This window comes from Lissotriton vulgaris, chromosome 6 (assembly GCF_964263255.1).
Source record: "Lissotriton vulgaris chromosome 6, aLisVul1.2, whole genome shotgun sequence".
Lineage (NCBI taxonomy): Eukaryota > Metazoa > Chordata > Amphibia > Caudata > Salamandridae > Lissotriton > Lissotriton vulgaris.
The window spans coordinates 1,054,479,109-1,054,492,251 of NC_141694.1; positions in this window are offsets into that span (position 1 = coordinate 1,054,479,109).

Here is a 13,143-nt window from a genome sequence, read left to right on the forward strand (position 1 = left end):
ATAGTGGAGAATGACATACTTTCACCCTGCCAGGCCTGCTTTAAAGTAATAACAAGTACTAACAACCACATTTTTAGACTCCTAAGCCTAGCCTGAAAGTACACAAATGTATAATTTGGATACTTATATGTTGATTTCATAGATTTGAAAGCAGCTTTTGATTCAATTCCGAGAGATATTATATGGGGAACTTTACCCCAGCAGGGAGTGCCAGAAGAGATTATAAAACAGATTGTGAGTCTCCACAAGGGTAACTTCGCTAAGGTACCTTGGGGCATAGGAGGGGAGCTTACAAACGAGATCCTGATCATGAGGAGCGTGCGCCAGGGCTGCGTCCTGGTGCTTATGTTCTTATTATATGTAAATGATTTGGTCCAACATCTGCAAAAATCCTCTTGTGATGCACCAAAAACTCGGAGGGACCCACACCTGTGCCTTAACATTTGCGGATGTCCCAAACACCAAAGGGGCTACAAAACCTACTTTATAGCTTTAGCCACTATTGTAGACAAAGGGCCTTGAGATAAACCCTGCTAAGACCAAATATAGGGCCATCAGACCAAATTAAAGCTTAAATAAAAAAATTGTCTTGAACGAAGTGCCATTGGAGTGTGTTTCTAATTTTGTGTATCTGGGGGTTATGCTTGGCTCAAAATTGTCATGGAAGCCACAATTAAACAAGTCGAAGACAATTTTAATTCAAAATTCTATTCCTATTGTAAAGAAACAACATTCTACTGTATCCAAGGCCATCTCCCCTGACCTGTAAGTCTACAAATTTAGGGCCCAAACTGCTACCCTTTATTGATCAGAACTATGGGGTAGTGAACAGCCCTTAATTGCTGGGGAAAACAACATTTTGAAAATGTTTACTTCCCTCCCCAAAAATACCCCAGTGACCCGCTAACATATGATATTGGTATAAAAAGATTGGAACACTTAGCAATATGGAGATGCCTGTCCTATTGGGTCAGAATTTGGATCACTGAAAAATTGGTAATATACAGGCAAAGCCTGTGTGAGTTATTGGAACTTGATGTAAATCTCACTTTACGCTGGTTCACACCACATCCGAAAATGGCTCCTGGGCCTGGGCTTGAGTAGGTTTTGGGTAAATCACAGCCTACGGACGCCAGAATCAAAGAGAGAGATTAAGTATACTTATTGGAATTTCATTTTGCACAAAATCACTTTAAGTTGGGCGTCTGGGAAACTTACCACACAATTTCTGTCCTTTGAAATGACCCCAGGTTTTGAACCATTCCTGAATGAGATTGAACCCCAACTACGAAAGATGCTTTACCTGAAATTCAGATACGAGACGCAGCAGATTAATTCTTTGACTTCTAAGTGGTCCAATTGTCAGGTTTTGGGAAGGGACTCCAAGTTTACTTTATGTTCATTAGGCGCAAATGAAGATATTGCAATTTTTTAATTTGTTTGCCCAGCATACGTAAGGCCTAGAAGAAAATGGATTACACCGTTATGTAACAATTTTAAAATTAGCAATTATCTAGAGGCATTGCGAATTCAGAAATCGGATTGCTCACAACCTATTGTATTTGGTGTCAGCAGATTTTTATTGGCTTCCAGTTATTTAAGAAAAATGACCAGTGTAGGAAAGTAGGATCTGCTTCTTATGGTTACCCCCACTTTTTGCTTGATGTGATACTGTTTTTTACTATTCTGATTGGGATCCTGCTAAACAGGACCCCAGCCTATCTGTTTTCTCCCTAAACTGTTATGTCATGTACTTAGGTACACTCCAGATTGGATACTGGGGTAGCCTGTCAGTCCCTAGTATATGGTATCCATGTACCCTGGGCATAGGTACCCTGGAGACCTCCCATGGGATGAAGCATGTATTATGCCATCCATGAGAGGCCATGCAAAATGTAACTCCAGGCTGCTATTGCAGCCTGTGTAAGGTGGTGCCTGCAGCACTTACTTAAGATATAGGTTTAGGATCACTACACTTAGAACCTATGAGCAGGACACCCCTGCAACCTACGGAGTCCATTCTCCCGGGTTGTTAGTGCAGCAGCCTTTTACGACAAATAGAGTGGCATCATGCGACCGCGTGATGACCGACTCTAAAACGACCGAAAGTAGCCCTATCATGTTTGGTGTCAAACATTGTGGAATCATACCCCCACAGTGTAACCGGTGTGGGAGGTATGATTCCACCCCTCAGAAGCGAGCTTCGCCGGTCCCTGGTGTTCCCGGTACTAGCCTTCTAGTGCCTGGCACCACAAAATGGATGCAGTCGACCAGAGACACATTTATGCCCTCCTGCTGCTGAGCCAAGCTTGAGCAGAGGAAGATGGAACACTAGGAATTTTGTCACAGGGAGGTGTTACCACCTCCCAGACAGGATTTAGTGTATTACGGCTGGGTGGGTGCGCTTGCCAGCGACTAAAAGTCTGCATGAGGGGCACATTTGATGTCCCTGTGCATAGTCCAGTTCCAACCAGTCCTGGGAACCTTTGGCTCCTGTTCTGGACCGACACTGGACAAAGGACATGGGAGTAACCGCCCCACTGTCCACATCCTGCCCTGGGAGGGTCTCCTGAATAGATCCAACACTCTTCAGTGGGTAAAAAAGGGATTACCTGGCAGTAGGACCCTAGATTAGATGTGGACAAGATTCTGAACCAGAAACCACCAAACTTCGACCGGCTGGACACTCTGGACTTCGCTGGACTTTGTTTGGGCCTGACTTAGTCTCCCTCTCAGTATGAAGCATCGTCTGTGCCTGTAAACCATACAGGCTCCATGCAGGATCTGTGGAGCACCAAGGACAACCGAAGATATCTCCCTTGGAGTGAAGGAGTCACTTCCCTACAACTGCAAGCACCACATCTCGACTGACCGGTCTGCTGCCCCTGAGCTCCTACAGACTTCGAAGGCCCCGGCAACACAGGAGGTGGGTTTCCAAGTCCCTCAAAGGTCCACTCTGCTCTCTCACCAAGTTTGAGGCCAGAATCCCTTGTGGGGGCTGCAATACCAGTGCCTCTGTGCAATGTGTTCATTTTTTAAGTGCATATGCTTGTTGGCATCTCCCGAACAAGTGTACTGGGCTCCAAGTAGCCCCAACCTCTGGCACCATTTCCTACAAAGAACACTGGCCTCCTTACTGCGAATGCTCCGTGGGCTGCTGCTTTGGGAAATTGCTCAAGGTCCACTCGCAAATCCTGTGCCTCCGGCCTGTGGGTACACTTGAGGGTCAAAACTGCTTTTCTTGGTCTCCCCTGTTTGCTCCAGGCTTGCCCTGACTCTCCTGTGTTTGGTGAGTCTCCTGCACCTTGCTGGTCTGAGCTGTAACCTTCTGCGAGGGTTGCTGTTGCCAAGGCTTGTTGGTGTTACCACCAGACACCGATCCCTCAGCCCTCAACAGCCTTCCTGGGACAGCTCGCATCCGGCTCCTGGTCATCCTAGACGTCTCCTGATCCCTGTGGCTGCAGAGTCCAGAACCCCCTCAACGCACCTGAAGCACCCGACATCGGTGGGCATTCGTCTACCAAGCCCCTGGTCACTCCTGAGTGACTCAGACTATGTCTCAGGGCTTTCAGGTTCTCTACAACAAGAGTCCACCTTTGGATTCCAACTGACACTTTTCTTCCTTCCAGCAGCAGCTCTTCTTCAAAGTCCTCCACTGGGTTCGACAGCGGTTTCCGACGCAACTTCAGACCTATGCACCCGGCTTCCCTGGGATAAGTAACTCTGGTACTATGGTAGCCACAGGTGGGGTGGCTCTCCAACCTCCTAAGTTCCACTGGGTTTTTCAAAGTCCACTGTGAAGGGTCCTTAAACTTTAAAACTTCAATTGCGACTTCTACATAGAATGGTATGGAGCACACAGTAGTGTCCCCACACTGCACCCGTCCTCCGTGGGGCCCCTACTTACTCACCTTGGGTTGTTCTTTGGGGTCCCAGTGATTCTACATTGTCTAGATACTGTCTTGACTGAAGTCGTGGTTCTTGTACCACTATTTTAGTATATGGTTTGGTCTCCCCCTGGAGCCCACTGTGTATTAGTGATATTTACTATTGTTTCTGTACTACAGTACTGTGTGCTTTGTGATTATCCTTGTGTAGAAGATACTGTGTCGTACTAGAGAGTGTTATATTAATAGATACATATTTTTATATCTACTGTGTGGTTCTACTTTCATTTAACTGATTCTACAAGGTTGCATTCTGGTAAAACAAGCTGCTTAACATTCCTTCAAGACTAAGCCTGAATGCTGCTCCACAGCTACCACTTGGATAGCTTTCTAAGGTTATCTTTGACCTCTAAAATCACCACAAGGGTTGTTTGGACTGGTGCAAGGTGCCAAGCCTGCATTGCTGTACCAGATAAATCTTTGTATTGATTAACTGAAAACCACTAAGTACTAGGTACATATAATACTAGGTTAGAATAAGGAAGTTCTACTGAATTTAGGGTTGGGTAAGTCAAGGGTTAGCACACCCTTTCTCGAACCTCAAAGAGTTTATTTCCCACTAAGGTAGGTAGCTACAACACCTCACCACACTTAGTATGTCTACTAAAGAAGATGCCAGTGGCTCTCTGCCTTCTAGATACAGTGAGATCTCATTCCAAGAATTGAAAGCCCCGTGTGCCTCTAGAAAGTTGAAAACAGGGAGAAGTGGCAACACTCAACATCTGATAGAGATGTTACTGTTAGATGACCTAAGGAAGACTCCTGGGTCAGATGAGCAGGACAGAGTTGGTGGGACAGGAAATGAGGACAGGTCAGGAGGTGACACATTTTATGACCTGGAATCTAACCCTGACCAGGGAGAACCTGATAGTTCTCAACGGGATAACTCCGATCTTCAAAAGGATGATGGAGTAGGCCAGGAAGGGCTTCTCTTTACTCCTCCTGGAATAGTGCAGAGTTTACCAAGGAGATCTAGATCTTCCTCTGCTGAGTCTAATCACAGTCTATAGGGACCTCTGTATCCAGCAAGAGGGACCACTCATGATAGGGAGTACAAATCGCATGAACTTGAGAAAGCTAAGCTTAGGCTTAGGCAAGAGCAATTGGCCCTTGATAAAACGTCCCTAGAAGTCTAGAGAGCTAGACTAGAGTCCCATGGTAGCAGCAACAGTGTCCCTAGAATTAAGAAACATTCCTTTGATAATAAGAACCTGAGCAAGATTTTCCCTCCATACCATATTGGAGATGACATCCATAAGTGGACAACTGCTTTGTAGAGTGCCTGTAAAGTTCAGAGGTCCGTCAAGAGCAGTGGGCAGCTATCTTGTGGCTCTCATTTGCTGACAAAGGTAGATATACCAACCTCCTCACTGATAGAGGAGAGGATGCTGACAACTACTCAATCTTGAAGAGTGCTCTCATTGATGGTTTTGGCTCAACCACTGAACAGTATAAGATTACGTTCAGAGACACCCAGAAGACACAGAATCAGGATTGGGTAGACTTTGTGGATAGTGCCATTAAGGCTCTGGAAGGCTGGTTGCTTGGCAGCAGAGTGAATGATTTCAAGGGATTGTACAATTTGATTATAAAGGAGCAGATCCTTGATAATTGCCAAAATCAGTTGTTGCATCAGTAACTGGTTGACTCTGATATTACTTCTCCGCAACAATTGGGAAAGAAGGCAGATAAGTGGGTCAGAACTAGGGTGAAGCAGAAAAACCAGAACAATGGTGGTGACAAGGGTTAAGATCAGAAGTCTTCATCAGGGTCCCAAAAACCTGCATCTGGGGGGAGTCCCAATCTTACAAAAGTAAAGGTAAAAATAAACCTTGGTGTTATCTCTGTAAACAGAAGACACATTGGACAAGAGATGCTGACTGTCCAAAAACCAAGGAAAATCCTCCAACCAACATTGCCTCTAACGCAACTGCGCTCCCTAGCACAAGTACAGGTGGTGATACAGGGAACAAGGGATTAGTAGGAATAACCTTGGGCTCTGAGATGGGTTTTGGCCTAGTCAGAACTCCAGCTCAGGCTGTGCTTGTCTGTGATAGTGGCATGGATCTTGCCACCTTATTTGTCAGTCTTAGTAGCCTGGGCAAATACAGACAGCAGCCTTTGATCAATGATAAGGAGGCCATGGCATACAGGGACACAGGACAACATCATACATTGAGAAATATACCAAGTGACCAATGGTAACCATGTCAGGACTGACCATTCCTTGGCATTTGTTAATTTCAGCAAGGGAGGGGTAACTGGCCCTAAGAAAGTTGTGGTTAGCTAAGACCTTCCAGTGGAGTGTTTGTTGGGCAATGATTTGGAAACTTCAGCTTGGGCTGAGATGGAACTAAGGACTCATGGAGCAATGCTGGGCATCACTGCAGATGTGTTTGCTGGGACCAGGTAACAGGCCAAACATTGTTGCAGGCCCTGGAGCCTGCAACAATGGACCAAGGGTCTTCCAAGAGAAAGAGCAGGAGGGGTAAGACTGTGTCTCCCCCCCCAGACTCAGATGATCTCTGTCCCTATGAAGGAACTGTCTCAGATGAACTGGAACCTGATCAGGTTGAGTTCTTGGGGACAGGGGGCCCTTCCAGGGCAGACCTGAGTTTGGAGCAGCAAACCTGCCCCTTTCTTGAACCCCTCAGACAGCAAGCTGCTGTTGAGGCTGATGCGAGTGTCAGTGAATCCCACAGGATCTATTGAGATGAGGGACTCCAGTACTCAGAGAGTAGAGACCCCAAGCCTGGTGCCACCAGGAGGTTGGTCATACCTCTGATGTTTACAAGTTTCCTACTCACCTTGGCACATGACATTTCCTTAGCAGGACACTTAGGCCAAAGTAAGACTTGGGACATGCTTGTCCCTCACTTTCACTGGCCTCACATGTCAGAGGACACAAAGGAATTGTGTTGCTCCTGTACCGCCTGTCAAGCCAGTAGAAAGTCAGCTGGTACCACAAAGGCCCCCCTCATACCACTACCTGTGGTTGGGGTTCCCTTTGAGAGGGTTGGGATTGATATCATTGGTCCCATGAACCCTCCTTCAGCATCCGGACACAGTTACATACTAGTGGTAGTGGACCATGCCACTAGGTATCCAGAGGCCATACCCCTTAGAACCACCACAGCTTCGGTGGTGGCCAGGGCCCTCTTGAGAATCTTTTCCAGAGTGGGTTTCCCTAAGGAGGTCTTAACTGGTACAAATGTCATGGCAGGTTACATCACTGCCCTATCACCCACAATGTAATGGGTTTGTTGAAAGGTTCAACAAAACCCTCAAGGGCATAATCATGGGCCTTCCAGAAAAGCTTAGGCAAAAATGGGATGCCCCATTGTCCTGCCTTCTCTTTGCCTACAGAGAGGTCCCATAGAAGGAGGTTGGCAACATCCCTTTAGAACTTCTGTTTGGGCATCCGGTTAGGGGTCCCTTCTGTTTGGTGAAGGATGAATGGGAGTTACCTCTCAAAACTCCTAGACAAAATATAGTGGGCTATGTACTTGGTCTCCGCTCCAGGATGGCTGAGTACATGAAGAAGGCCTGTAAAAACCTTGAGGCAAGTCAAGACATGCAAAAAGATTGGCATGATCAAAAGGCTGTGCTGACTGTTTATCGGCCAGGACAGAAGGTTTGGGTGTTGGAGCCTGTGGCTCCAGCAGCTCACCAGGACAAGTGGAGTGGACCCCATACCATTCTTGAGCAGAAGGGAGTGGTTACCTACTTGGTGGACCTTGATATTCCCAGGAGCCCCCACAAGGTGATCCATGTGAACTGTCTCAAGCCATACATAGACAGGGCTGACATGGGCTTGCTCATGGCAACTGACAAGGGAGGGGAGAAGAGAGTAACCCTCTCCCTGATTTCCTCTCTCAGAACCCTGATGATGGGTCAGTTGATCGTGTAGCTGTGGCAGGCAGTCTCACTGACCAACAGAAGATTGATTGCAGGAAGGTCCTCAATCAATATTGGCACATTTTCTCTCTGACTCCTAGTCAGATCACCTGGTGTACCCATGAAGTGGACACAGGTGAGAGTCTACCTTTTATAAATAAGATTTAAAGGAAGCCTGCCCATTTCAGAGATTGCATCAGGACTGAGGTCCAAAGGATGCTAGAGTTGAGAGTTATTGAGCCCCCAGATAGCCCTTGTACTAGTCCAGTGGTCTTGGTACCAAAACCTCACACCCGGGTGGTAAAAGAGAGACGAGGTTTGTGTTGACTACAGGGGACTCAATGCAGTCACTAGGACTGATGCTCATCCAATTTCTAGGGCAGATGAGCTTATTGACCATTTGGCCTCAGCCAAGTTCTTGAGCACATTTGACCTCACTGCTGGATATTGCAAATCAGACTAGCAAAGGACTCCAAACCAAAAACAACAATGTCAACCCCCAGTGGGCATTATCAATTTATTGTAATGCTCTTTGGTTTGAAGAATGCACCTGCCACATTCCAAAGGCAGGTGAATAAAGTCCTTACGGGCCTGGAAGCCTATAGTGCAGCATATCTTGATGATATATCTGTCTTTAGCTCCACCTGGGAGGATCACCTGGCCCACCTAAAAAATGTTTTAGGGGCTCTGTAGAAAGCAGGCATCACTATCAAGGCTACTAAGTGCCAGATAGGGCAGAGCAAGGTTGTGTACCTGGGCCACCTTGTGGGTGGAAGCCATGTTCCACCATTACAGAGCAAAATCCAGACCATCATGGACTGGCTAGCTCCCACTACCCAGACTCAGGTCAGAGCTTTCTTAGGCCTGACTGGATACCACAGAAGATTTGTGAAAGGATATGTGTCTATAGTGACTCTCTTGAATGATATTACATCAAAAAGAATGCCCAAGAAGGTTCAGTGGACAGTTAGCTGTCAGAAGGCATTTGATTATCTCAATCAGGCCATGTGCACTGCTCCCATTCTGCAAAGTCCTGAGTACTACAAGTAATTGTTGGTCCAAATAGATGCATCTGAGTTGGGGGTAGGGGCTGAGTTGTCACAACTTAATGCAGAGGGTCCGGACCAACCAGTAGCTTTTATCAGCAGAAGGTTGACCCCCAGGGAGAAACGTTGGTCGGGGCCCTGAAGAAGCTGAGGCCATACCTGTTTGGCACTCACTTCATTGTTCAGACGGACCATAAGCCCCTCCTACGGCTAAAACAGATGAAGGGTGAAAACCCCAAACCTTTGAGGTGGTCCATTTCCCTAGAGGGGATGGACTATACAGCGGAACATAGACCTGGGAGTAACAATGCCAATGCAGATGGACTCTCCAGGTATTTCCACTCAGAAAATGAAGACTCAACTGGGCAAGGTTAGTCTCATCTCCTTACGTTTGGTGGGGGAGTTGTGTAGGAAAGTAGGATCTGCTTTTATGGTTACCCCCCACTTTTTGCCTGGTGCTATGCTGTTTCTGACTAGTCTGACTGGGATCCTGCTAACCAGGACTCCAGTCTCTGTGCTTTCTCCCCAAAATTGGTATGGTAAGTACTTCGATACATCCTAGATTGGACACTGTTGTATTGTTATCAGTCCATAGTATAAGGTACTGAGGTACCCAGTGCATAAGTACACCAGGGGTCCCCCATGGGCTGAAGCATGTATTATGCCACCCATGGGAGACCACTCAAACTATAACTACTTGCCTGCCATTGCAGCCTTTGTAAGCTGGTGCTAGCACCACTTACGAAAGATATAGGTTTCCCTATATTTAAGGCCACTTCCCTTAAAAACTATATGTCACCCCTAAAGCAGGCCTTTCAATCCAGGAGGCAGGGGATCACTTCTAAGTGTGAAGGTGCCCCTGTATGAGCAGGGCACCCCTACAGCCTTCGGAGTCCATTCTCCCGGGTTGTAAGTGCATCAGCCATTACGATACATAATGTGGCCCTGCATCATTACGGGATGACCATCTCTAAACTAGCTGTATCGAACCATGTCATGTTTGGTATCAAACATGTTGGAATCATACCCCTACACTGTAAACTGTTTGAGAGGTATGATTACATGCACTGTAAAGCTCCTCCAGAAGGCCCTCAGTGCTCCCAGTACCAGTCTTCCAGACCCGGACAGCACATCCTGGCTGCTGCCAACCAGAGACACGTTTCTGCCCTCCTGCTACTGTGTTAAGCTCGAGCAGAGGAAGGCAGAACAATAGGTATCCTGTTACAGGAAGGTGTGACCACCTCCCAGACAGAGTTTGGCGCCACTCAGGCTGCTTGAGGGGCACATTTAGGGCCCTGCTTGAAAAGTCCAGTTCAACCCAGCTCAGGGAGCCTTTGGCTCCTGCTCTAGGGTGAAACTAGACAAAGAACATAGGATTATCCTCCCCACTGTCCGACCCCTCCCCTGGGAGGAAACACTGAATCATCCCAACCCTTTCTTTAGGGTACTTAAGGGCTTACCTGAGGGTGGGTCCCTTGATTCGTCGCGGGACAAGATTCATTTCAAGACATCACTTCTTCAACTGTCTGGGCTCTCTGGAGTTTGCTGGACTTCGCTCTAGGCATTTATAGAGCGTGCAGGTCACCCAACTAGAATTTATACGGATACTCACCTGGGCCCATATTTCCAAAATCAAATACCTTAACCTTTATTTGGGTAACTCATGCTCTACTACCAGTATATTATGATTTTTATTACTAATTCCTATACCAGTATCCTACAATTTTTTGAAACTAGTTACCTTCACACAATGGATCAGGGAGTTGAGTTATGGGTAAGGCACTCAAAATATCATAACTTTTTTTATTATAAAATAACCACAGAGTCAGGGTAGGTTCAAACTCTTTATCTAATCATCATCATCATCATATGTCATGAGCAAAAGGTTGTAGGCAATAAGACTATCAATAACTAAAATCAGAAACAGTGTATAGCTATGAATAAGATAGAGTATGCTAAGCATTTAGAGACTTAAAGTAAAGGGCAGGGGAAAAACAAGGAACATGCTAATTTTAGAAGACAAATCTTTCGTAACTTGATTAAAGGAGGGTAAAAAAAAGGAACATACTAAACCCAAAGACTTTCGCAATACTCTAACAGTTTGAAAAAGGAGAAATGCAACTATGTAAGTTGAGAATTCGGTTTCAGCACAATTAAACTATAGGGAAGGGAAGCGTTGGAACATTCTATAGATTCAACTTATCTCCAAAAGGGAGGGTGAAAAATTGAACATATACTATATAGAAACGATTTAACATTGACTAAAGGTGGGTTGAAAACTGGAACATGCTAATAGTCAGTAATACATGAATATCTCATTTACCAAGGGACTGGAAAGAAAAGGACATATATGCAATCAAGCTTTGCAAATTCAGGATGTGGAGAAAAGGAATGAAATTTTATCTACAAACACCCACACAGACTTATATTTACCTAGGATAGAGTGAAGACCAACCCTGGCCACGGGTCAGTTGGAAAAGACAGGAGGAACCCCAAGGACTTCAGTGCCAGTAGGCGAGCAGGTGCAGCTCATGGACAATCAGGACAGGATAACCCCAGGATTTGGATCAGGACTGGTTCACCAAAGGTTAAGACCAACACCGCAGCTTCGGTTGCAACACCTGCGCTACTCCCTCTCTGCAAGGAATCTGCCAAAACCCCGATTGAGTTATAAATTTTATCAGCAAAGTGCTTCGCCAGCACTTTCACTTCCCAAAAACCCCGATTGGGTTCTCGAACCTCCCAACAGAGTGCTCTGCAAGCTCTCTGCTTTCAGTCACCTATTGAGTGAGTTGGGTCAGTGACAGGTCAGCTATTCAGACAAGTCGGACAATTTCTCTAGCTAAACCTACGCTACTTATACAGTTTTCAGGTCAGTGTACCACCCCCCAATGTTGCAAGTGTAAGGATCCCCAATTTTGATTGGACAAAGGAGGAGGACAGGTCATCACACCACATATTTTTTTAGACTTTCTCAGGCTCTTTATTCAGATTCCGTTCACGCACCTTAAATTCCAGGTTCTCATGACATATGCCTTTGGTTAACAATGGTGAATATAACATTGAATACAATTGAAACAATTTTCAGTACCATTCAGCTTCTTCTAGCTGGGTCACAGTTCGGGCTCCCAGGCGCATCTTGGCTGTTGCTGCCATCTGGCTGTGTTCCAATGCTGCGAAGTTCATTTTCCCTCCTTGGCTGTCATGTGTAGAAGGGACTTCCAAAATGGAGTAGTAAGCATCTCCCCGGCCCAAAGAGTATGATACATGAAAGGTAAAAAGAAACAATTTAGAACACAGTCATAAATGATTTCACTGTATACCATGAATTTCTATGCTATACCCATTACCTTAATAATAACTATAGCATTATGATTAAGCAGAACGAGCAGCTTAGCGAAAGCAGCAATGCAAACTTCTCGCATGTGAGAACACAGAACAGCCTTTTTAGCACTAGTGCGCAGATGCAACAAGGTTCCCTCCAGAACTGCGAGTACGTCATGTCACGTGAGTATGACAGACGCATGCGCAGTAGAAATTCACGCGTAGCAGCAGCCATTTTATATGCAAGCTTATTAGGATTAGAAAACGCATAAGCAAGCTTTTCTCGGCTTCCCAGTATAGATGAAGAAAGGGTAAATTAGTAAGACAAACATGTTGATTACATAGTTAGGGTTATTCGAGGTTCATGAGTACGAGCAAGTCGCTTCGTATGCGAATCCTTGCTCCATCAATCCCCTCTTTGATGATATTTTATATTCTTCACCAATTAATGAAACAGATGCCAACTTTTCACATTTCACCCATTTCAATCTCTTCAAACCTTTTATTCTGCTTTTTCTCATTGTTTCTAGTCGGATGAGAATTTTTCAATTTTTTATAAATCTGGCTATTCATTTCCTCTGATTCTAGTTCTTCAATATTTCTTTTTACTCCCCGCTTGCTCACAGAATATTTCTTCTTATGTTTTCGACATTTGCAATAAATTACTATCCCTAGAACTATTGAACCTATTCCCGCCATTGGCATCAGTATTTTACTCACAAGACTTTTACCTAGATTAGAAAACCAACTACCTACAGAGGAGAGACCATCAGTGAGTCTCTTCCAGGCACTATCAACCTCCAGAGAGCTCTCTTTCCAAATTAGTGATGTTTTTCACATACTTCTTAATTTCAACACTTTTGTCTGGAATGTAAGTGCAACAATATTGCGCTTTCAACATTCTACAGACTCCACCCTTTTTTGCCAAT